Below are 23,782 nucleotides of genomic sequence, written 5' to 3'. Positions count from 1 at the left end.
TTCTTGTCAGCTTCTCTGCAGTTATTGTGATTGTCATCTTAGTTAACAGTAGAAATATTATGAGGATAAAAGGTATTTTCCTGGCACAGAAAGTAGAATTTATAGGTTTAAGTGTTTGGTGAGTCTTTTGAAATGGTTATATTTAATAAAAGCCAGTCAGCAACAATTAGGAACTAGCTTAAATATAACAAAAACAAAAACAACTTAATATATATATTAACTATATATATATATATAAATATAACAAAAACAACTTAACTAGCTTAAATATAACAAAACAACTAATATAATTAAATTATATATATACTTACATAGACTTACAAAATATATTAAATATTTTACATGAACAAAGTAGCATTTCAAAATAATAGGAAGTATAGAATTGTTGTTTATACTTTAAGAGATAGATGAAGTTAAATTGAGAACAGGGAACATAAAACTTGAATTCAAACCACAGGTCCCTTTAAAATACATGCATTTCTACCGTACAGTTTGATCATTCAGTTAAATAAATGCTCAACATGATCATTGTAAGTAAGAAAGTTTTCTATATGTTGTTTGAATTATTTGGAGTGAGGCCTGCTTGCATCACATTCCTTTGTCTTGGCTGGAAATTCTAATCAGCTGGCTATTGGTTACATGTTTGGGGTAGATAATGGCTCCCCGAGCAATGCAAACTGGATAGTGTTTGCTGCCTTGCTCTGTCCTGTCATCTAGCCTTCGCACTGTGCTCTGAGCTATCTGGAAAGGTATTATGAATGTTGGAGAAGATTCTTTGCTGAAACAAACTTAAGTCTGGTGCCTGAATGTTAGGCCCATCTGTGGACTTCCTTGTAAAATATAATTTTAGCAAGAACCCTGCAAATCAGATTAATCAGAACCTCCACTCTTGATATCCGATCACCCTTTATATCAGATGACGTTTCTCAACCCCCACCATCCCTCAGGTGAGGTCTCATCATCTGGCCTGCAAGCATCATTTTAGGTCAGTTTAGCTGGAAACTCCCTTACCCCATCTATCGGCCCCACCCTGCTCCTCAGCTATAAATTCCCATTTTCCATGCTGTGTTCATAGTTGAGCCTCATCTGTCCAACCCACCACAAGATTCCATTGCAGTGGTTCCCACAACTGTTATCACAACCCCATTGAATAAAGCCAGCTTTACTGTGCTTTAGCAAGGATCATGAATATCTTTTTTTTTTTTTCTTTAACAATATTGCCAGTCGAAGAAACTACAGCTCTGGGGAGAAGACAAATGCCTTGTCCAAAGCCCCAGGGCTAGATCCACCTGAGATGGAGGAGTAGTAAACCTACTGTAGATTTCACATGTGGAGAAAAGAGGCCATCTGGTAGCAGAAGAGTGGTCCCCGGCCTGTGATTATGTTGGCAAGGGGAAACTAAGGTTGCAGATAGAGAGATGATAATCAGCTGATGTTAAAATAAGGAGATTACCTTGGATCTTCGGGGCGAGCTCAAGGTAATCATCCCCATCACCAGATCATGACATAAGGAAGAGGAGGGCGGAACAGTCCGTGTACTGGTGAAGCACTGTCATACCCTCTCCAGAGTGCTGCTGGTTTTGCAGGTGGAGGAAGTGTCCACCAGCCAAGGAAGACAGGGACGTCTAGAGACTAGAAATGGCAGACAAAGAAGTCTCCCCTGGAGCCCCCATAAAGGACCACAGTCCTGCCTACACCTTACTTTGAAGCCTATGAAACTCCTCTCTGACCTCCAGAAAGGAAGGGAAAGATAAGGAGGTCGAAGAGAAGGCAAATAATTGAGTTGACTAGAAAAATAAAAAACAATGATGTGAGGAAGGTTAAGAATGCTGACGTTGGAGAGAAGGCAGCAGAGATAAGAGCTTGACTGGGTCTTTGTCTTCAGTTTGTGAAGAGCTTTATGATCTAAGCAACTGGACTCCTTAAAGGGAGGTTCTGAGTAAGTGTTAATACCCCCATTTTAGAGACGAGGAAATTCAGGCTTTGAGGATTTGACTAAAGTAACTTGGACTGAGAAATAGAGAAACAGGAGGTACCCAGAATTCAACATGCCAACTGCTATGTGCATAAAGCTTTGAGTACACTTGGTTTTAAATAGGTAGGAGCCTGATTTTTTCTTTTCAAAACTATTAGAATATTAATAAACAAACTTGGTAATACTAACAAAATTGAAGCAAAAAATTTAATCATGGTTCAGCTAACCAATGCAAACTATGTCTATTACTTTCCTATATTTTTGTGATACATACACACTTTTGTATGGTTCTGATTACAGTATAAATTCAATTTGTTTGTTTTTTTTTTTTACTTTCTATCATAAGCATTTCCTATGTTATATTAGTCTTCATAAGTATGACTTGTACTGGTTGTTTGATATTTTAATGCACTGATGTATAATGACAATTTCCATATTTGATATTTGGTTCAATTTCTTTTTGATATAAATAATGCTGCAATGAATATCTTTCGGTACATATCGTTTTCCTTTTTTTAAAAAATTTTTCTTAAGTTCTAATTAGTTAACATACAGTGTAACATTAGTTTCAGGTGACAACATAGGGATTCGATACTTCCATATAACACCCTGTGTTAATCACAAGTACACTCCTTACTCTTCATTACCTGTTTCACTCCTTGCCCCACGCCCCTCCCCTCTGGTAACCACCAGTTTGTTATCTATAAGTAAGGGTCTTGTTTCTTGATTTGCACCCCCCATTTCTCTATGTTCATTTGTTTCTTAAATTCCACATATGAATGACATTATACAGTATTTGTCTTTCTCTGACTGACTGACTTTGCTTAGCCTCATACTCTCTAGCTCCATCTATGTCGTTGCAAATGGCAAGATTTTGTGCTTTTTATGGATGAGTCATATTCCATGCTATAGATCCACAACATCCTCCTTATCTGTTCATCAGTTGGTGGGCACTTGGGCTGCTTCCATAATTTGGCTATTGTAAATAATGCTGCTATAAACATTGGGGTGTATGTATCCTTTCGAATTAGTATTTTGCGTTCTTAAATATCTAGGAGTGCAATTGCTAGATCATAGAATATTATCCAAAATATATAAAGAACTTATAAAACTCAAAACCCCAAAAAACAAAGAATCTACTTTAAAAAAAATGGACAGAATACATGAACAAACATTTCTCCAAAGAAGACATACAAATGGCCAAAAGACACATGGAAAAATGCTCAATACTGTTCAGCATCAGGGAAATACAAATCAAAACCACAATGAGATACTTCTTCACACCTGTCAAAGTGACTAAAATCAACAGCAGAAGAAACTCCAAGTGTCAGTGAGAATGTGGAGAAAGGGAAACCCTTTTGCACTGTTGGTGGGAATGCAAATTGGTGCAACAGCTCTGAAAAACAGTATAGCGTTTCCTCAAAAAGTTAAAAATAGAAACATTTACAATCATGTTCTTTTTTCTTTTCTTTCTCTCTCTTTCTTTCTTTTTGTATTATGTTATGATAGTAATACATATGTTAGTAATACAGTAATTCGTTTTTGATGCAGTGTTCCGTGATTCATTGTTTGTGTTTTTCAGGGGTTTTTATCATGAGTGGTTGTTGTCTTTGTCAAGTGCTTTTTCTGCATCTCTTTGAAATGATCATATCCTTTCCCTTGTTGACGTCATATATCACATTGATGGACTTGGAAATATTGAACCATCCTATCATCCCAGGAATAAATCCTCCCTAATCAGGATGAATGATTTTTTAAAAACGTATTTTTGGATATGGTTTGCTACTGTTTTGTTGAGGGTTTTCGCATCTATGTTCATCAGAGATATTGAACTGTGGTTCTCTTTTTCTGTATGGTCTTTTTCTGGTTTTGGTATCAGCATAATGCTTGTCTCCTAGGAAGAATTTGGAAGATTTCCTTCCTCTTCTAGTTTTTGCAATAGTTTGAGAAGAATGGTATTAAATCTTCTTTAAATATATGGTAGAATTCTATGAAGCTGTCTCTGGTCCTGTACTTTTAGTCTGTTGGGAGTTTTTTGATGACTGATTCAATTTCATTGCTGGTAACCAGCCTGCTCAAATTTTCTATTTCTTCCTGATTCAGTTTTGAGAGGTTATATGTTTCTAGGAACTTATCCATTTCTTCTATGTTGTCCAACATTCTACATTTTCATAACATTCCTTTCATAAGTCTTTGGGAATCTTTGTATTGTGGTGTCCATTGTTCTTTTCATTTCTTTCTTTCCTTCTCTTTGATGAGTCTGGCTAAAGTTTTAACAATATTGTTGATCTTTTCAAAGAACCGGTTCCTGGTATAATTGATCTGCTTTGGGCGTTTGTTTGTTTGTTTGTTGGGGGGGGTTGGTTTTGTTTTTTAGTTTCTGTTTGATTTATTACTGCTCTAATCTTTACTATTTTATTCCTTCTATTGTTTTTGTGTTTTGTTTGTTCTTTTTCCAGCTCCTTTAGGTGTAAGGTTAGGTTGTTTATTTGAGATTTTTCTTGATTATTAATGTAGGCCTGTATTGCTATTATCTTTCCTATTAGAACCAATTTTGCTGCAAAGACTTTTGACCTTAGTGTTATCATTTTCATTTGTGACTGTATTTTTTTTATTTCCTCTGATTTCTTGATTGACCCATTCATTGTTAAACACCATGTTATTTAACATCTATATATTTGTGTTCTTTCCTGTTGTGTGTATGTGTGTGTGTGTGTGTGTGTGTGTGTGTGTGTGTGGTTTTTGTTTTGTTTTTGGTGTGGTTGATTTCTAGTTTCAGTGTTTTGATCAGAAAAGATACATGATATGACTTTAATTTTTCTAAATTTGTTATGATTTGTTTTACGGCTGATTCGGTGATCTCTTCTTCAGAACATTCTATGTGCACTTGAAAATAATGTGTATTCTGCCTTAGAATGGATGTTGTAAATATGTCTGTTAGATCCAGCCCATCTAATGTGTCATTCAAAGCCACTGTTTCTTCTTTTTTCTTTTAGGAATATTTATCCTTTGATGTAAGTTGGGTTTTAAATCCCCTACTATCAGTGTATTACTCTCCAATATTTTTTATGTTTGTTTTGAGCTGTGGCATGTATTTGGATGCTCCCATGTTGGATGCATAAATACTTATAATTTCTATATGTCCTTGTTGGATTGTACCTTTTTTGATTATGGAGTGTCCTTCCTTGTCTCTTCTTAGTCTTTCTCTTAAAGTCAACTTTATCCCATATAAGTATTGCTACCCTGACTTGCCTTTAACTTCCGTTTACATGAAAAATATTTTTCCATCCCTTCACTCTGAACCTGCACGTCTTTAGTTGTGAAGTGAGTTTCTTGTAGATAGTGTAAATGGGTCTTCCTTTTATATCCATCTATCCACCCTATCTCTTTGGATTTTAGCATTTAGTGCATTTATATTCAAAGTAATTATTGATAGACATGTACTTACTGCTATTGTGTTACTTGTTTTAAGGTTTTGTTGTGGTGGTGGTGGTTTTTGTTGTTGTTGTTGTTCCTCTCCATTACTTTCTTCTCTTGTGCTTTTGTGACTTGCTAGCTGTCTTTAGTGGTATATTTAGGTTCCTTTCTCTTTATTTTTTGCATATCTCTCACCAGGTTTTGATTTATGGTTACCATTAGGTTTATAAAAATATGCAGGTAGCTTCTATGGTGGCTTAAGTTTGAACCTCTTCTCTATTCTCTCCCCACTATATTTAGGTATCTTGTTTCATACTTTATATCCTTTGATTATGTGAATCCCTAGACTGATTCTTACAGATCTACTTCATTTCTTCTTTGCTTCCTACTTTTCTTACTGCTGCTAATGATCTTTCCTTTCCACTCAAAGAATATCCTTTATCAGGTATCATCGTGCTGGCTTAGTGGTCATGAAGTCCTTTAACTTTTGGTGCTTGGGAAACTCTTTATCTCTCCTTCTATTCTGAATGATAGCCTTGCTGGATAGAATATTCTTGGCTGCAGGTTTTTATCTCTTAGTACTTTCAGTATAACATGGCACTCCTTTCTTGTCTTCAGTTTCTGTTGAGAAATCATCTGATCATCTTATGGGATTCCCTTGTACGTAACTGCTTTCTTTTGCTGTTTTTAAAAATTTCTCTTTGGGGGCACCTGGGTGGTTCAGTGGTTAAGCCTCTGCCTTTGGCTCAGGTCATGATCTCAGGGTCCTGGGGTTGAGCCCCCCCAGTCAGGCTCTCTGCTCAGCAGGGAGCCTGCTTCCCCCTCTCTCTCTTGCCTCTCTGTCAAATAATTAAATATGTAAAAAAAAATTTTTTTTCTCTTTGTCAGGGCACCTGGGTGGCTCAGTTGGTTAAGTGTCTGCCTTTGGCTCAGGTCATGATCCTTGCATCTTGGGATCCAGCCCTGCATCGGGCTCCCTGCTCAGTGGAGAGCCTGCTTCTCCCTCTCCCTCTGCTGCTGTGCCTGCTGTATTCTTTTTCTCTCTCTCTCTGTCAAATAAATAAAATCTTTAAAAAATTATTCTTTGTCATTATTTTTTACTTTTTTAATGATAATGTGTCTTGGTGTGAACTTCCTTGGGTTGAGTTTATTTGGGGATTTCTGTGCTTCCTGGATATGGATTTGTTTCCTTCCCCAGATTTGGGAAGTGTTCAGCTATTATTTCTTCAAATAAGTTTTCTATCCCTATTTCTCTCTTCTCTTTCTGGGATAGCTATAGTATAATAGCCCTTTTTCTGTGAACTTCTTTACTTTCATTTGGGACATATCCCTCTGTCTCTTCACTTTGTATAATTCTCTGTGTCTGTTTCTATATGATAAGAAAATCAGCTATGTCTCTTTCTCAAAAGTAGTAGTCTTATGAAGAAGAGATTCTGTAGTATCCTGCAATGCAGTATCCCTTGTTCACCACAACCTGATGCTTCAGAGTTGTTTTTATGGGGTTTGCATGTACCCTACTGTTGTGGCTGGGCCACTTTTGTCTTCAGTCTAGTTATCTGCAATGGCTATCCTTCGTATTTTGTGGACAGGGTTTGGTGCCTGTGTTGTGCTAGGGGACCAGTCTGGGGCCACCGTGGGCTTGAGTTGAGTCAGACCAGGCATTTGACAGAGGGGCAGTAGCACCAAACAGCAGGGTATTTTCCCTGTGTTGTCATGTGAGGATCTTTTATTGGTTAGTGGGGACTGCAGTTAGAACAGATGTCCACTCCTGGCCTACTGCTGTGTGTGTGTGTGTGTGTGTGGTTATCTTCACCTCTCCCTGGGGCAAGAGTCACTTTGGCATTGTACTGGTCTCTGTCAGGGCTGCTTACACAATGCCAGTCTTGTGACGCCTCTTTGGATGGGCTCCAGCCAAGAACATATTAGAGGGGGCAGGTCTGCAGGAGAACTCTGAATTGGGCCCAGGGTGCTACCAATGTTTGCATGGGTCAGCTGTGGGAGGGGCCCTAGAGCAGAGACCTGGGTGGAGTAGTTCTGTCCACAGGAGAAGTCAAGACAAGGCACACTGTTAGCAAGTTAATGTTGGCACTGTGCTGGTCCCTGCAGGTTTTTGTTTTTTTTTTTTTAATCTCTACTAGGGGGTGGGGAGGGAAGTGCCAGCTTCTTTGTTCCAGGAGGTCTCCCAATGATCCCTGCCCCGTTAACACATGCTCTGAGATTAGTAGACAAATCTCCTTCCCATATACTGCAGGCGTTTTTCAAACTGCCACTCTTATGCTAGTATCTCCATGGAGATATTTGTTGTGCTACCTCTTTAAGGGTAGGAACTTGGTTTCCTATTACTTCCTGCTGAGTCTGCTGATTTTTAAAGTTCTAAGTATTAAGCCCCATTGACTGTAAGAACTTGAGAAATTATGCCCCTCTGGTTTTCATGCAGGCTCATGTCTGGAGTGCTTGGTGTGAGGGTCTGGTACTTTCATTTTTCTGTGCCCACAGCATTTCTTCCTTCTATAGGCTGTGCTGTGGGTCCATCTTGCTCCCAGTCATGACGCTACCCTTCCTATCCTCTTCAGTGTCATCTCTTCTCTACATTTAGCAGTGGAGAGTCTATTCTGCCAGTCTTCAGGTACTTTCTGGGTTATTTGCAACCCAGAAATTGGGCGTTATCTAATTGTATTGATGGGATGAAGTGAGTTTAGTATCTTTCTACTCCTCCATCTTCCCCAGACGTCTCCCAGATCTGTATGTCGTTATCTTTCCCAGATTAAGGAGGTTTTCCACCACTACTACCTAGACAATTTTTTTCTGGCCTTTCTTCCTCTCCTCCCCTTCTGGAACCCCCTCTATAATATGACTATTATTCCACTGAACATTGTTCCAGAGGTCCCTTAAGGTAACATCACTTTTTCAATTATTTTTCATTCTGTATTCTGTCTGGATATTTTCCATTGCTCTGTCTTCTAGTTCACTGATTAATGCTTCTGTTTTATCTATTCTGCTATTAAACTGCTCTAGTTTTCTAATTTCAGTGATTACTTCTGCTTGTTAGTTCTTACATTTCCTATCTCTTTGTAAAGTTCTCACTGTGTTCATTCATTTCTCTCCTGAGTTTTGGTGAACATCTTTATGATCATTACTGTGAACACTTTTCAGATAAATTGTTTATCTACTTTTTATTAAGGTCTTTTTCTTGCAATTTGCCTTATTATTTTGATTGTAACATAGTCCTCTGCCTCCTCATTTTGCCTGTCTCTCTGAACTTGTCTACATGTGTTGGAAGAAATGGCTATCACCCTTAGTTTTTAAGGAGCTATCTTGTGTAGGAGCCTATTCTGGGTAGCTCAGAAATGCAGTCTTCCCTGTCCATAAGAGTGAGTCACTCTATCGGCATCCATCATGTGGGCTCATGGGCCTGCTGCCCAGGGAATTCAGGGCTCATGATACTTGTCTGACCCAGTCGATCTTCATCCCTTGGTGAGTGGTTTGGCTTGGGGCCTCATCTGATCCTCTTATGGCTCAGGTACTACGTGGTGTGATTAGGGCATAGGGTGGGCAGAGATTGCTTTCTGGTGTTAGTAGGCTAGAGGAAGGATGTAAAAAATGGTTTGTGTCAGCTCTGTTACTGGCCAATGAGCATGAGATTGCGAAACTGACATCACCAGTGCTTCTGTCCCTGGATAAAGCCCCTTCAGGTACTTGCATCTCTTGCAGCCACATAAAAGTTAATAAATAGGTTTTCCTCACTTATGATCTAGGCACGTTTCAATTTGCTGCTTTTGTACTGGATCTCAGGACAAGTGCATTTGCACATGGATCTTTAAAGAACAGGATCTCCATTTTCTATAATTCCGTGAGTCTCCAGGTCTTAATACCCATTGATTTCTAAAACCAGATATGTTGATGGCTTATCTTTTTGGTGCTAGCCACCAGGATGTGTGTGCCCGATGTGGGACACAATTCCTTGAAATAGTGTTCCATATGTGGGGCATTCCTCTTGACCAGTCACTATGACTGGGATGGTGTCTGGGGTAAGGCTGTATCTTTCACTTTCCTACCTTCCTTGATGCATCTTTGTCTTTAGTTATGGAGTTATTGTTCATCCAGTTATTGGATCCTTTTTAGGGGAAAAATATTCCACATGTAGCTATAAAGTCTGCTGTTGCCCTGGAAATAGTTAAGAGTCTTTTCATGCCACCAACATGAATCACTCCTCTGAAATGCTTGGCTTTTTTGCACTGCTCTCTGGGTTAAAGTGTATTCATGCCCTTATTGTCCCAGAGAAACTTGGGGAAGGATGACAAATGAAATACCCTTCACTCTTGCTTTTACAATATTGCCATCATTTTTTATTGAGATATAATTGATATAGAATATTAGTTTCCTGTATAAAACATATGATTATATATTTGTATATATTGTGAAATGATCACAATAATAATTAACATTCAGCATCACCTGTAGTTATAAAATTTCTTCTGATAAATTATAAGATCTACTCTCACTGGTTTTCCAATATGCAAAACACCACTCCCTAACCCGTGCTTCTGGCAATGATTAATCTGTTTTCTATATCTAAGAGTTGAGCATTTTTGGTTTTTTACATTCCACATATAAGTAAGGTCCTATGGTATTTGTCTTTCCCTGTCTGACTTACCTCATTTAGTATAATGTCCTTGTAACAAAACCCAAGTTCATCTGCTGGACACACAACAAAACTAATCACTGAAACAGACTATGTGCAAGGAAAGGGTTTATTTTAGAGGCAGCTAAATGAAAAGACTGGAGAGCAGGTCTTAAATCCCGATCCTGAAGATGGAGAGTCAGAGAAATTTAAACTAATTAAAAAGGAGTCTGGATAAAAAGTTGCAGTTGTGCCTCTTCCTCCTCCCCCTCCTCCTCCCCCCGCTCCTCAATACCAGGTTCGGTCTTCACTATCTTTGATCATTCCTCATCCTTGAGGGAATTGAGAAAATGATGGCTCTAGTTTCTTCTTGCTGAAATGGGGCGAAGATCAGGATTAGAGGAATACACTCACTTACAAATATTCTTTAGCTCTAGGTTGAGACCCTGCATTCTGCATTATTAATATTTTTGTTCTTTGGTTAATGGTTCTTGTACAACATTTTATACTATATTTTGTGACTTAGTGGGAAAGGAGAATTAAGAATATGGACACTTCACACTTGAGTAATTCTACTAAGATTGACCTAATTCCTTGGGGACTCCTGAAAACTAGTTCCAGATCTGAGTCTAGGGGCCTTGATTTGCTGTAACCAAGTAGCTTGCAGTATGATGAATTAGCTACTGCACAATCACCTCCTTGTTCTGCCAAAATATAAAGTAATTCCATTATCTAAAACTACTTGGCCAAAAAGTCTAAGGCCTTTTTATCATGCTCCAGCTATTTAAACATTTATATCACCAAGGGAAATATTTAAATCCACAGACAAAAATATAACGTGGGGTTGCACATAGCACTCTTGTTAATTCATGGGGACAAATATTTTTATTTTGAGACTTATTGACTTCTTTGGAACAACTCTCCTACATCGTAGTTTCAGGTATGTCAGAGGCTTGTTGGTCCAAGCAGAGTTTTTTCCCATATTCTCCTTGCTGGGAGGGTGTATGAGACCTGTGGATGCGTGGAGAACCAGTTGAATTATAGTGTGTGAAATTCACACCTCAATTCCCTTCAATTTCACTGAAGAATGTGTGGTCAGTAGCATTTCATAAGGTTCTGTCCAAGGAGACTGGAGTTGGTCCTCTGGGTGTTTGCTTTCCCAGTCTTTAATAACACCGAGTCTCTAGGATTCAGGCAGTATGAGGGCACAGCTGTTGGGTATATCAACCTGCTGTTGTTTTGGGATCCTAGTAAAGTCTATCCACTAGTCTTCCCCAGGTTTGGTACTTCTACACTGTATACCTTTGAGAATGGGTGGAGCCTGGTGTTAGGATTATTTTTTAGCACATATGTCACATTTTAGACTATCTTTTCAACAGTTTCTGAAGATTGGGACCCACAATCAATTTCTGGATCCATTGAAATGTTGATAAACACAGCTAGTTAATTTTTCTATAAAATATCCTGGAATAAAGATTATCTCCTGTTAAGTATATTTATAGCTGGCTTTAGGGCCAGCATGGCATCTCATTTCCCCATTCTTTGGCTCTTCTTAATGTCTGGTACTAAAGCCATTATACTAGGTTTTGAAGTCTTTGTATGAGCTGCCAGCATGGTGGCTTGAAATGCTTGATTATTCTCTTGGGCAATCAAACAGTTCAGTTTATGGCGTCCTTGGCAGTAGACAATGGCCAATGGGTCATCCCTGAATCCAGCTCTTCATTGACCTTAATCCATACAACTTAATCCATACAACTGCTCTTGTCCGTGAACATATCAAGGTCTAGATTTTCTAGTGATCTGTCAAACTGCAACTACTGAAATAAACATGTTCTAGTGATGTTTCTGAGCGGCCCATACAGTAACAGGCAGACATGGGCTGCTGCAGCAATTTTCTGTGATGTTTTCTTCAAGTTGTCTAGCTTCAGTTTGCAAGGCTTCAGGAAAACAAGTGCAGTTTCAGTTCTTTTTGAGGAGACCAGAAGGATTTCAGGATCCATCCCAGTTTTAGAGGCAAACAACAAACACTCGAAGATAGTTAATCAGAAGTAGAATCTAACATCCATAAAGGTGTGTTACTGAAACATAATTTCTCTCCAAAGCCATCTTCATTTCCACCAAAGATAGCAAATTAAGACTTCTTTGTAAAATAAGTTCAGTTTTAACAAATTTGACCTAATTATTTACATAAGCACAGTGAGACTAATGATTGGACATACAGTTTTTTTTTTTTTTTAAATCTGCATTGCTGGAATGTTTTATAACAAATTTCAGATTGAAATTTTAGCAGCCTTTAAAGGCAAAGAAGCTAAGCCAAATATTTGCCATCAGACTTTGCTTGCACTACTATAGATTTGGGTAAATTCCTCTTTTGCCAAGGTTCCCAAAATACTCTGAGGTTCCTGACCTTTTCTTAATAAAGGCCCGTGACTTTTTTATTCACCTGGTAAGGTTGCTGGGAACCTTGAAACAAGGTACGAGGCTGATTTTTCCAATGGGCTGCATTGGCTTCATGAAGTCACCCTATTTCCTTAAAGCTGCCTGGTCATTTCTGAATCCATGCATGTTTCTCTCATGACATTCCACTCAGAGCCTTGGTATTATAACCAATATTTCCAGTTGTGTCTTGTCATAAGAAGAGCAAATCTTACTCAACTTATACAGATAAATATATTGCCTTGAAAATATAAAAATAGTCACTGAAAGAGTTCTGGAGTAATAGGGCAAGGAGAAAAAGATAAATCTGTTTTTTACCAAGTTTTTGTAAGTCAGAGATAGCTTAAGAGAAAAAGTCTCCCTAAAACTGGGAGAGCAAACATTAGACCATCAGCCACGTTTCCAAAAGTTAAAAAAAAAAAAAAAAATTCTCTTCAGCTTATTCAGCCTCCAATGTTCTGTTTGAATGCAGTTTTATTAGTTTCAGAAATTCTTACTCAGTTTAATTTTGTGATCTTAAAGTTACCAGAAACCTGTATGTATCATTACAATGAACTTAACAAGAAAACTATATGACACACAGCACTTCAATAATTAGAATTACAAGTGATGACTTTATACCAGGACATATCAAACCCTTAGGAATTTTATGTAATTTTTGGAATAGTTACAGAGTTCATCCATACAATGTAACTTAAGGTTTATCATTACTTACTTGACAAAGCTTCTCATGTAATTTTATATATCAAATAAACAATTTTCTTAAGTAATCAAAAACCTAATAAAAATAGACCAGTAATCATTTTAATGGAATCATCAATTCCAATTTTATACTTATATACTTCTAATATTAAAAATAATTTATTGCAACAAGGTGATTTTTTAAAAAAATTTTATGCATTCCCTCTTTTTTCCTCCATTATCTCCCGGGTCTATATATACTGATCGAGACGTGGACATAGAGGGCGCTGCGTGGATTTCAGCTCTTACGATGGGCAGATGTTATAATATGCTGATCAGAATCTCCTTCAGGAATGAAGGACGCTCAGCTGTAGGAAAGCTGTCAACTGCCCAGAACTCCTAGAAGCTATCAAGGATTGCCTTGAATGCAGACAGCTGCCTTGCCAAGGTTATGCCTTCTTCTCAGGTGGTCACATCCAATATGATGGTATAAAAGTCCAGCCCTTTTGCCCCAATTTGGATGATTCTGAAGGATAATCCAACTTTTGTAACTCCTTTGAGAATCACGTAAGGGATCCATTGATGCTATATCACAGCTCACCTCTGGCCTGATCGTACTGTCCTACTTTGCTTTCTTTTTGCCAGGTGCTCAGCACCTTCTAATAAGCCTTTTCCCCCACACACTTCTCTCATAACCTTATTCTCATCCATGCATAAAATTCCTTTCCAAATATTCCTTTTCACAAACCTTCTACTACTTTCTTCCTTACATTCAGACTTTGTCCGAATAACCAGTCTGTTTCCTTGCATCCAGAGTTGTGTCCAGTAGTCTTAATTACATTTATTAGAATTCTAAGGCTTTCTTCCAAAACAAAACAAATGAACAAACAAAATGGAATCAAATACAAAGAAAAAACTGGTGGTAGAAAGACATATGATATGCTTTCTCTTTTCTGACAAATTTTGCAACAGAGATAATGTAAACCTACCTTTTAGTAGACACAGGCAGGACAGAAGTTTTACTGCAGGTAACTCCAAAGACATGTCCATTTAAATAAGACCAACAACCTTAAATTAGCTTTAATGTCAAATATTTTCCCAGATCAAATGAACTTGAAAAAAAATGGGTTAGTTTCCATATTTTTCAGTTTCAGAATGGCCAATTCCCACAAGCATTTGCCTTTAAACCAACCAGAGTTCTTCTTACCAATTATAGCAACACCATTCAAAGGCAGAGAAAATATCTCCCATTTAAAATGTACATGGAGGGGCACCTGGGTGGCTCAGTGGGTTAAGCCGCTGCCTTCGGCTCAGGTCATGATCTCAGGGTCCTGGGATCGAGTCCCGCATCAGGCTGTCTCCTCAGCGGGGAGCCTGCTTCCCTTCCTCTCTCTCTGCCTGCCTCTCTGCTTACTTGTGATCTCTCTCTGTCAAATGAATAAATAACATCTTTAAAAAAAATTTTAAAATGTACATGGACATAAATAAGTAAACAAACAGACCTTCATGGGCAGACATACAAACAATATGTAAACAATCTTAAAATGGTATTATAGTTTATCAATCCATTAGTCATTTTTCTCTGGAGCCTAATGACTGTTGTGGCCAACCAAAGTTAGCAAAAGTACATTTTTTTTTCCTTTTCATGAGTTCATTACTAACCATTGCCCGGTTTTGGAGAATATAGCGCAAAGGGCTGCATTCAGGAACTGACTATTATCATTTCCCATTTTCCAGTTAGAGTGCAAACCAGCTTTATCCAAAATACCAAAAACTGAAGCAACAAGCAGACCCAATGAAGCTCAGAGTGATATTAGCTCCTCTCCAAAAGTCAGGGCTTCACTGACTACAACAAATAGGTTCCTATGTCACTCCTTTCCCAATCACAGCAAGAAAACCAAGAGATCCAAATAAAACAAGAAAAACAAACAAACAAAAACCCTCAGATGCCCTCATCCACAACGCACTCACTAAGAGACATCTGTCCAAAACAAAACCAAAAACCATTTCCTTGCTGTAAGAGTTCAATTAAGTGCTGAAGGTCCCCATTGCTCAGCGGGTGTAGGGCCCGAGGGACAGTCCTTAGAAAAAAGAGCCAGGACAGCTGCTTGGACTCATCACAGGATTCTGTTACTGGGGCTGACAGACCACAAGCAAAGATATCTTGCCTGGCTTGCCAAATCTGAAGGCGAACCCCAGCTCATCGGCGTAACAGGCACCAAAGCCAATCATGAGACCTAGAGTATGCATCAAGGAAAGAGTATCTGAGAGGCAGCTGAGTGAGGAAGAGGGAGAGCAAGCCTCAAATCTGTCTCCCCAAAATAGGAGAGTTAGGGAAATTAAAGGCAAACCTAAAGGTCTGGTTAAAAAGTTGCAGCTGGACTTATTAATTCCATTAACTCTTCAGTTGGTTTTAACTTGAAGTTAAATTCATATTTTCACAAAGGCAGGATTTCCTTCTTTTACGGCTGAATATTATACCATTGTGTATATATGTACTGTACCTATCCGTTCAACCATTTGATGTCAGTGAGGTTGCTTCCACATGTTCGCTAGTGTTAACCAGGCTGTAGTGAACCTGGAGGCTCATGTATCCGGTCAAGGTCGTGTTTTGGTATTCTTCACTGAAATACCCAGAAATGATTTCACTGCATTGTTTGGTAGTTCGTTCTTTCCTTTTTCTATGTATGTATCTATCTATCTATCTATCATCTATTATTTATTATTATTATTATTATTTTGTTTATGGATTTATGAATGAAACTCCATACTATTTTCCATAGTGACTATACCAATCTACATTCCCACCAACAGGGCAAAAGTATTCTTTTTTTTCCACATCTTTAACAACACTTGTTATTTCTGGTGTTTTTTTATAACAGCCCTTCTAACAGGCATTGTTGGGTAATGTCTCACTCTGTGTGTGTGTGTGTGTGTGTGTGTTGTAAATACAGTTGATACACAAGGTTGCATTAGTTTTAGGCATACACCCTAGTGATTCCACGTCTCTATACTATCCTGTTATGTTCTATGTTAAACTGTGCTCACAAGTACAGCTACCATCTGTTGCCATACAGTGTTACCACTGTATCATTGACTGTATTTCCTATGTGTTTCCTATATCCCAATGACTTCTCCATTCTGTAAATAGAAGCCTCTATCTCCCACTCCCTTTGCATTTGGCAACCATCAGTTTCTCTGTACATATAGAACTGATGCTGCTTTTTGTTTATTGGTTTTTTAGATTCCACATATTAGTGAAATCCTATGGTATTTATTTATCTCAGCCTGACTTAGCTCACTTAGCATAACACTCTCTAGGTTCATCCTTTTAGTCACAAATGGTAAGATCTCAATTATTTTATGGTGGTATAATACTTCATTGTATATATACCACTTCTTCCTTGTCTGTTCATCGACTGATGGATACTTAGTTTGCTTCCATATCTTGTCTATTGTGAATAATGCTGTAGTCAACCTAAGGGTGCATATATCATCTGAAATTAGTGTTTCTGGGGGCACCTGGGTGGCTCAGTCAGTTAAGCATCTGCCTTCGGCTCAGGTCATGATCTCGGGGTCCTGGGGTGAGGTCCCATGCCATGTTCCCTGCTCAGTGGGGACTCTGTCTCTCTCTCTCTCCTTTGGCCCCTCCCCCACCCACTCATGCTTGCTTGTGCTTGCCCTCTCTCAAATAAATAAAATAGCTTCAAAATAATAAATCAAAACAATAAAATTAGTGTTTTTTTTCCCTTTGGGTAAATACCTAGTAAATAGTAGTGGAGTGATTAGATCATATGATATTTCTATTTTTAATTTTTAAGAAACCTCCATACTGTTTTTCACAGTGGCTGCACCAATTTGTGTCCTCACCAACAGTGTATAAGGTTTCCTTTTTCTCCATACTCTCACCAACACTTGCTATTTCTTGTCTTTTTTTATTTTAGCTATTCTGACAACTATAAAGTGACCTCTCACTGTGATTTTCATTCCCCTATGATTAGTGATTTTGAACATTTTTTCCTGTGTTTGTTGGCCATCTTGTGTGTTTACTTTGGACAAATGTCTATTGAGGGTCTCTGCCCACTTGTTAATCGGATATTTACATTTTATTGCTATATAGTTCTTTTTATGTTTTAGATATTAATTCCTTGTTAGATCATCTGAAAATATCTTCTCCCATTAAATAGGTTACTTTTTCATTCTGTTGGTGCTTTCCTTTGCTGTGCAGAAACATTTTAGTTTGATGTAGTCTAATTTATTTGTTTTTGTTGCATTTGCTTTTGGTATCAAATCCAAAAAAACTTGTTGCCAAGACTGATGTCAAGGAGCATACTCACTATGTTGTCCCCAAGGAGTTTTATACTCTCAGGTCTTAAGTTCAAGTCTTTAATCCATTTTCAGTAAATTTCTGTATGTGTATGTGTAAAATGCTGGTCCAGTTTCATCCTTTTGCATGTGGCTATCCAGGTTTCTCAGTACTATTATCGAAAATACTGTCCTTTCCTTTTTTTTTTTTTTTTTGGCTCCTTTGTCATAAACCAATTGGCCATATATGTGTGGGTTTATTTATGGGCTCTGTATTCTTTTCTGTTGATTTGTGTCTGTTTTTTATGCCAATTGCATATTTTTCATTACTATTTACTACAGCTTGATATCAGGGGGTGTGATGACTCTAGCTTTGGCTATTGGCGGTCTTTTGTGGTTTCATATAAATTTTAAGGTTGTTTCTTTTTTTAAAAAAAAGTCATAGTATTTTTATAGGGATTACATTGACTCTGTAGATTAATTTGGGTCATATGAACATTTTAACAATATTTTTCCAGTCCATGAGCACAGATTATTTTCCCATTTATTTGTGTCTTCAAGTGTTTACATTGTTTTCATAGTTTTTCAGAGTATAGGTCTTTATCTCCTTGGTTAAAATTATTCCTGGGTAACTTTTTCTTTTCAATGCAATCATAAATGGGACTTAAAAAAATTTCTCTGATAGTTTATTCATGTATAAAAATGCAACTGATTTGTAAATATTGATTTTGTGTTCTGCAATCTCATTGAAGAGTTCTAACAGCTTTTTTTGTGGGGGGGAGTTCTAACCGTTTTTTTCTGATGGAGTCTTTAGTCTTTCTATGTATGATACTATGTCATCTGCAAATAGTGAGTTTCACTTCTTTTCCAGTTGGATGCCTTTTGCTTCTTCTTCCTTCCTCATTGCTGTGTCTAGGATTTCTAGTACTATTCCATAGAATAAAATGGGTGTGAGTGGGCATCATTGTCTTAGTTATCTTAAAGTTTTTTACTGAGTATGATGATAGCTGTAGGCTTGTTATTACATTGAGATAACTTCCCTCTTTACTCACTTTGATGAAAGCTTTTATAATTTTTGAAATTTGTCAACTGCTTCTTCTGTGTCTATGGAGATGATCATAACTTTATCCTTCACTTGGTTCTTGTGGTATATCACATATTGATTTACAGATGTTGAACCATCCTTTCTTCCATGGAATAAATCCCTCTTGATCATGGTGTATGATCATTTGAATATATTTTTGAATTTGGTTTGATAATATTTTGTTGAAGGTTTTTGTATCCATGTTCATCAGAGCTATTGGCCTGCAATTTATTTTCCTGTGGTTTCCTTGTATGGTTTTGGTATTGATGTAATGCTGGCCTTTTAAATGAGTTTAGGAGTGTTCTATCCTTTCCTTTTTTCTTTTTTTTAAGAATTTGAGAAATACTTATATTAATTTTTCTTTAAGTGTTTCACAAAATTCACTAGTGAAACCATTTGGTCCAATGCCTTTCTTTGTTAATTAGTTGACACTGACTCAGTGTCCTCATGAGTTCTGTTCAGGTTTTCTATTTCTTCATAATTCAGTTTTGGTGGGTTGCATGTTTCTAGAAATTCATCCATTTCTTCTAGACTGTCCAATTTGTTGGAGTATAGTTATTCATGGTAGTCTCTTGTGATCTTTTTCATTTGAATGGGTACTGTTTTATTTCTGATTTTTGAGTCCTCTTTTTCTAGGCAAGCTTTAATAAGTTTGACAAATTTTTCTTTTCAAAAGACCAGTTCTTAGTTTCATTGAACTTTTCTGTTGTCTTTTTAGTATCTTCGCATTTATGTCCACTCTATTCTTAATTTACTTCTGTCTAATAAATTTTGACTTAGTTCAGTCTTCTTTTTCAAGTTTCTTGTGGTATAAATTTAGGTTGTTTATTTAAGGTCTTTCTTATTTCTTTCCTTTTTTTAAAATAAGATTTATATGTGAAAGAGAGTGAGCAAGCAAATGGGGGGAAAGTGGGGCAGAGAGGGAGAATCTCCAGCAGTCTGATTGTGAAGCCCAACCCAGAGTTTGATCCTACAATCCTGGTATCATGATTTGAGCCAAAATGGAGTCTGATGCTTAACTGACTGAGCCACCCAGGTGCCCCAAGATCGTTCTGAGTTCTTAATAGAGCCATTTCTTGCCATGAACTTCCCTCTTAGAACTGTTTTTGCAACATCTCATAAGTTTTGGTATGTTACTTCATTTTCATTTGTTTCAATTTTTTTTTATTTATTTTTTTCTTCTTTGGTCCTGAGATTAGTGAGGAACATATTGTTCAGTCTCCATTTATTGTGAAATTTCCAGTTTTCTTCTTGTATTTGATTTTTAATTTCATAATATGGGGGTCAGTGCTTAATATTATTTAAATTTTCTTAAATTTATTAAGACTTGTTTTGCAGCCAGATCTATCCTAGAGAATGTTCCATGTGTGCTTGAGAAGAATATGTATTCTGTTGTTTTTAGATTGCATGTTATGTATCTGTTAAGCCCATCTGCACTAATGTGTCATTTAAGACCAATTTTTTAAAATTTATTTTCTGTGTGGATAATCTATCTGTTGGTGAAAGTGAGTATTAAAATTTCATACTTTTATTATATTTCTATTTGTCCCTTTAGTTCTGTGCTTATTTTCTTTATATTTTTCAGTGCTCTTATATTTGGGAGCAGACATGTTTACAAATGTTCATTCTCTTGTTTATTCCCTTGACAAATATGTAATTCACTTATTGTCCCCTTTTACATTCTTGGTCATAAAGCCTATTTTGTTTGACCTCATTATAGCTCTCTCATCTTCCTCTTCTTTCCCATTTTCATAGAACAATTTTTTCTGTCCCTTAACTTTGAGTCTTTGTGTGTCCTTACATATGAAGTGAGTCTTATAGACCTCCAATTAATGGGTCTTTCTTGTATTTATCCCACCATTCTGTGTCTTCTTACTGGAGAAGTTAGTCCATTTACATTTAAAGTAATTGATAGGTATGCATATATTGCCATGTGCTTATTGTTTTCTGGCACTTTTGTAATGCTTTTTGAGATTTTTATGATTTTCTATAGTAGTATGATTATGTTCCTTTCCCTTAATCATTTGTGTATTTACAATAGTTTTTGTTCATGTGATTTATATACATAAAATTATTTTAAGTTATATCAACTTAAGTTTCAATGCATTCTTCTTTTAATTAATTATTTATTTATTGGAGACACAGAGAGCAAGAGCATGATTGGGGGTAGGGAGAGAGGGAGAAGCAGATTCCCCAATGAATACAGAGCCTGAGATGGGGCTTGATGCAGGGTTTGATCCCAGCATGGGATCATGATCTGAACCAAAGGCAGATGCTTAAATGACTGAGCCCTCCAGGCACCCCAAGCTTCAATGCATTCTAAAGCTCTGTACTTTTACTCCCTCTCCCCACATTTTGTTTTTATTTCACAACTTATATCTGAATATCTTGTATGTCCATTTGTAGATCTTTATAGTTACAATTATTTTTACTACTATAGTCTCTTAACTTTTGTCTTCATAATAGCTTTTATAAATGATTTCCTGATTATCTGTACAACATTAGATTATTCTTTTAATATATATTTACCTTTATAGCATGGTTTACATTTTCATATGTTTTCCTGTAAATAATCAGCATCTTTATACTTCAGCTTAGAGAAGTCCCTCAAATAGTTCCTGTAATGTTGGTCTAGTATTGATGACCACCTTTCAAGGTATAGAGAGACAGAATGCAAGTAGGGGGAGGAGCAGAGGGAGAGGAAGAGTGAGAGAAGGAGACTCCCTGTTGAGCATGGAGCTTGAGGTAGGGCTTGGTCCCAGAACCCCAAGAACATGACCTGAGATGAAATCAAGAGTCAGACACTTAACTGACTGTGTCACCCAGATACCCCCTCTTTTAGTGTTTTATTGTCTAGAAAAATATTTTATTTCTCCATTCAGGCGGAAGGACAACTATTCTGGGTAGATATTCTTGTTTGGCACTTTTTCTTTTCAGCACTTTTAATACAATGTTCCAGTCCCTTCTGGCCTGTGAGGTTTCTACTGAAAAATCTCTTTGTTGTCTTATAGGGATTACCTTGAACATAACAATTGTTTTTCTCTTGTGCTTTTAAGATTCTTGTCTCTTTAATTTTGACATTTGAATTAGACAGAGTCCTATTGTGGGCCTCTTCAGTTCATCTTAATTTTTTATTAAGTTTTTATTTTATTAATTTCAGGTGTACAATATAGTGGCTCAACAATCCCATGCATCGCCTAATGCTCATCATGATAAATGCTCTCCTTAATCCCTGTCACTTATTTCATCCCCCAACCCACCCCTCTAGTAACCATCAGTTAATTCTCTATATTTAAGAGTCTTTCTTTGTTTGCCTTTCTCTTTTTCCTTTGCTCTTTTGTTTTATAAGTTCCACATATCAATGAAATCATATGGTATTTGTCTTTCTCTGCATATTTTACTTAGCATCATACCATTTAGCTCCAACCATATCATTGCAAATGGCAAGATTTCATTATTTTCTATGGTTGAATAATATTCCATTTATATATATAGGGAGAGAGAGAGAGAGAGAGAAAGAAAGGGAATGAATTGACTGATTCTTCTTCATCCATTCATCAGTCAATGACACTTGGGCTGCTTCCATAATTTGCTGTTGTGGATAATGTTGTATAAACATAGGGGCCTAAGTGTCCCTTTGAATTTGTGTTTTTGTATTTTGGGGGTATATACCCAGTAGTGCAATTACTGGTTCATAGTGTAGTTACATTTTTAACTTTTTGAGGAAAACTCTGAATTTTTTTCCAGAGTAAATGCACCAGTTTGCATTCCCACCAATAGGGCAAGAGAGTTCCTTTCTCTCCACATCCTTGCTAATACTCGTTCTTGTTGATTTTAGCTATTCTGACAGATGTGAGGTGATAATTTATTGTAGTTTTGACTTGCATTTCTCTGATGGTGAGTGATATTGAGCATTTTTTCCTGTGTGTAGGGTGCATTTGAATGTCTTCTTGGGAGAAGTGTCTTTTCATATCTACTGCCCATTTTTTAAATTATTGGTTTAAATTATTTGGTTTGGGAGTAGAAGTTCTTTATGTATTTTGGAAACTAACCTTCTATCGAATACATCATTTGCAAATATCTTCTCCCATTCAGTAGGTTGCCTTGTAGTTTCATTGATTGTTTCCTTTGCTGTGCACCATCCTTTTATTTTGACATAGTCCCAATGGTTTATTTTTGCTTTTATTTCCCTTGCCTCAGGAGACATACCTAGAAAAAGGGTCATCTTAATTTTGAACTCATTCATCTTCTTGGATTTGCATGTCTCTTTTACTTCCAAGTCAGGAAAGTTTCAGCCATTATTTCTTCAAATAATTTTTATGGTCTTTTCTATCTTCTTTGATCCAAAAATGTGAAAGTAAGTATATTTTATATTGTCACCTAAGTCCTTTAAATTACCTTTATTCTTATTCTTTTTTTCCCCCTTCTCTGATTGGAAGAGTTCCACCACCTTGTCATCAAGTTCACTGCTTGTTTCTTCCACTTACTCTAGTCTGTTGCTGAACTCTCTATTTTTCAGTTCAATTATTGTGTTCTGTAGGTCAATGACTTCTATGTGGAACTTTATTAAATCTTCTATTTCTACATTGAAATTCTCTCTTGGTGCATGAGGTCAGGGAGCATTTTTTTTTTCTAGGTTTAATGAGATAAAATTGACATGCATCACAGTACAGTTTAAGGTGTACAGGAAAATGGTTTGACATCTATTGTTTAAAAATATTGCTATAAGTTAATTTTTGTGAGAATGTAAGGGGTTTAGTTTCATTCTTTTACATGTGAATATACAATTTTCCCAGAACCATACATTGAAGAGATTGTCTATCCTTTATTGAGTAGTCTTGGATTCCTTGTCAAATATTAATCAGAAATGCTTGGGTTTATTCTTGGGCTTTTAGATTCTGTTTCATTGATCTATTTATCTGTTTTTATAGAAGAACCATACTATTTTGATTACTATTATGGTATAGCTTGAAATCAGAAAGTGTAATGCTTTTTGCTTTGTTCTTCTTTCTTAGGATTGTTTTGTATATTCTGAATGTTTTGTTGTTTCGTAGGTATTTTAGAGTTTTTTATACTACCGTTTTTTTTAAAAAGTCCTTGGAATCTTGGTAGATATTGCATTGAATCTGTAGATGGCTTTTGATAGTATTGCCATTTTAACAATTTTAATTTTCCAATCCAGAAACATGGACTACTTTTCCATTTTACTTATATCTTTTTTCATAAGTATCTTGCAGTTTTTTGACAATCTTTAACATTCTTG

This window comes from Mustela nigripes, chromosome 18, assembly GCF_022355385.1.
Source record: "Mustela nigripes isolate SB6536 chromosome 18, MUSNIG.SB6536, whole genome shotgun sequence".
Classification (NCBI taxonomy): Eukaryota; Metazoa; Chordata; class Mammalia; order Carnivora; family Mustelidae; genus Mustela; species Mustela nigripes.
This window is presented reverse-complemented; position numbering follows the sequence as displayed.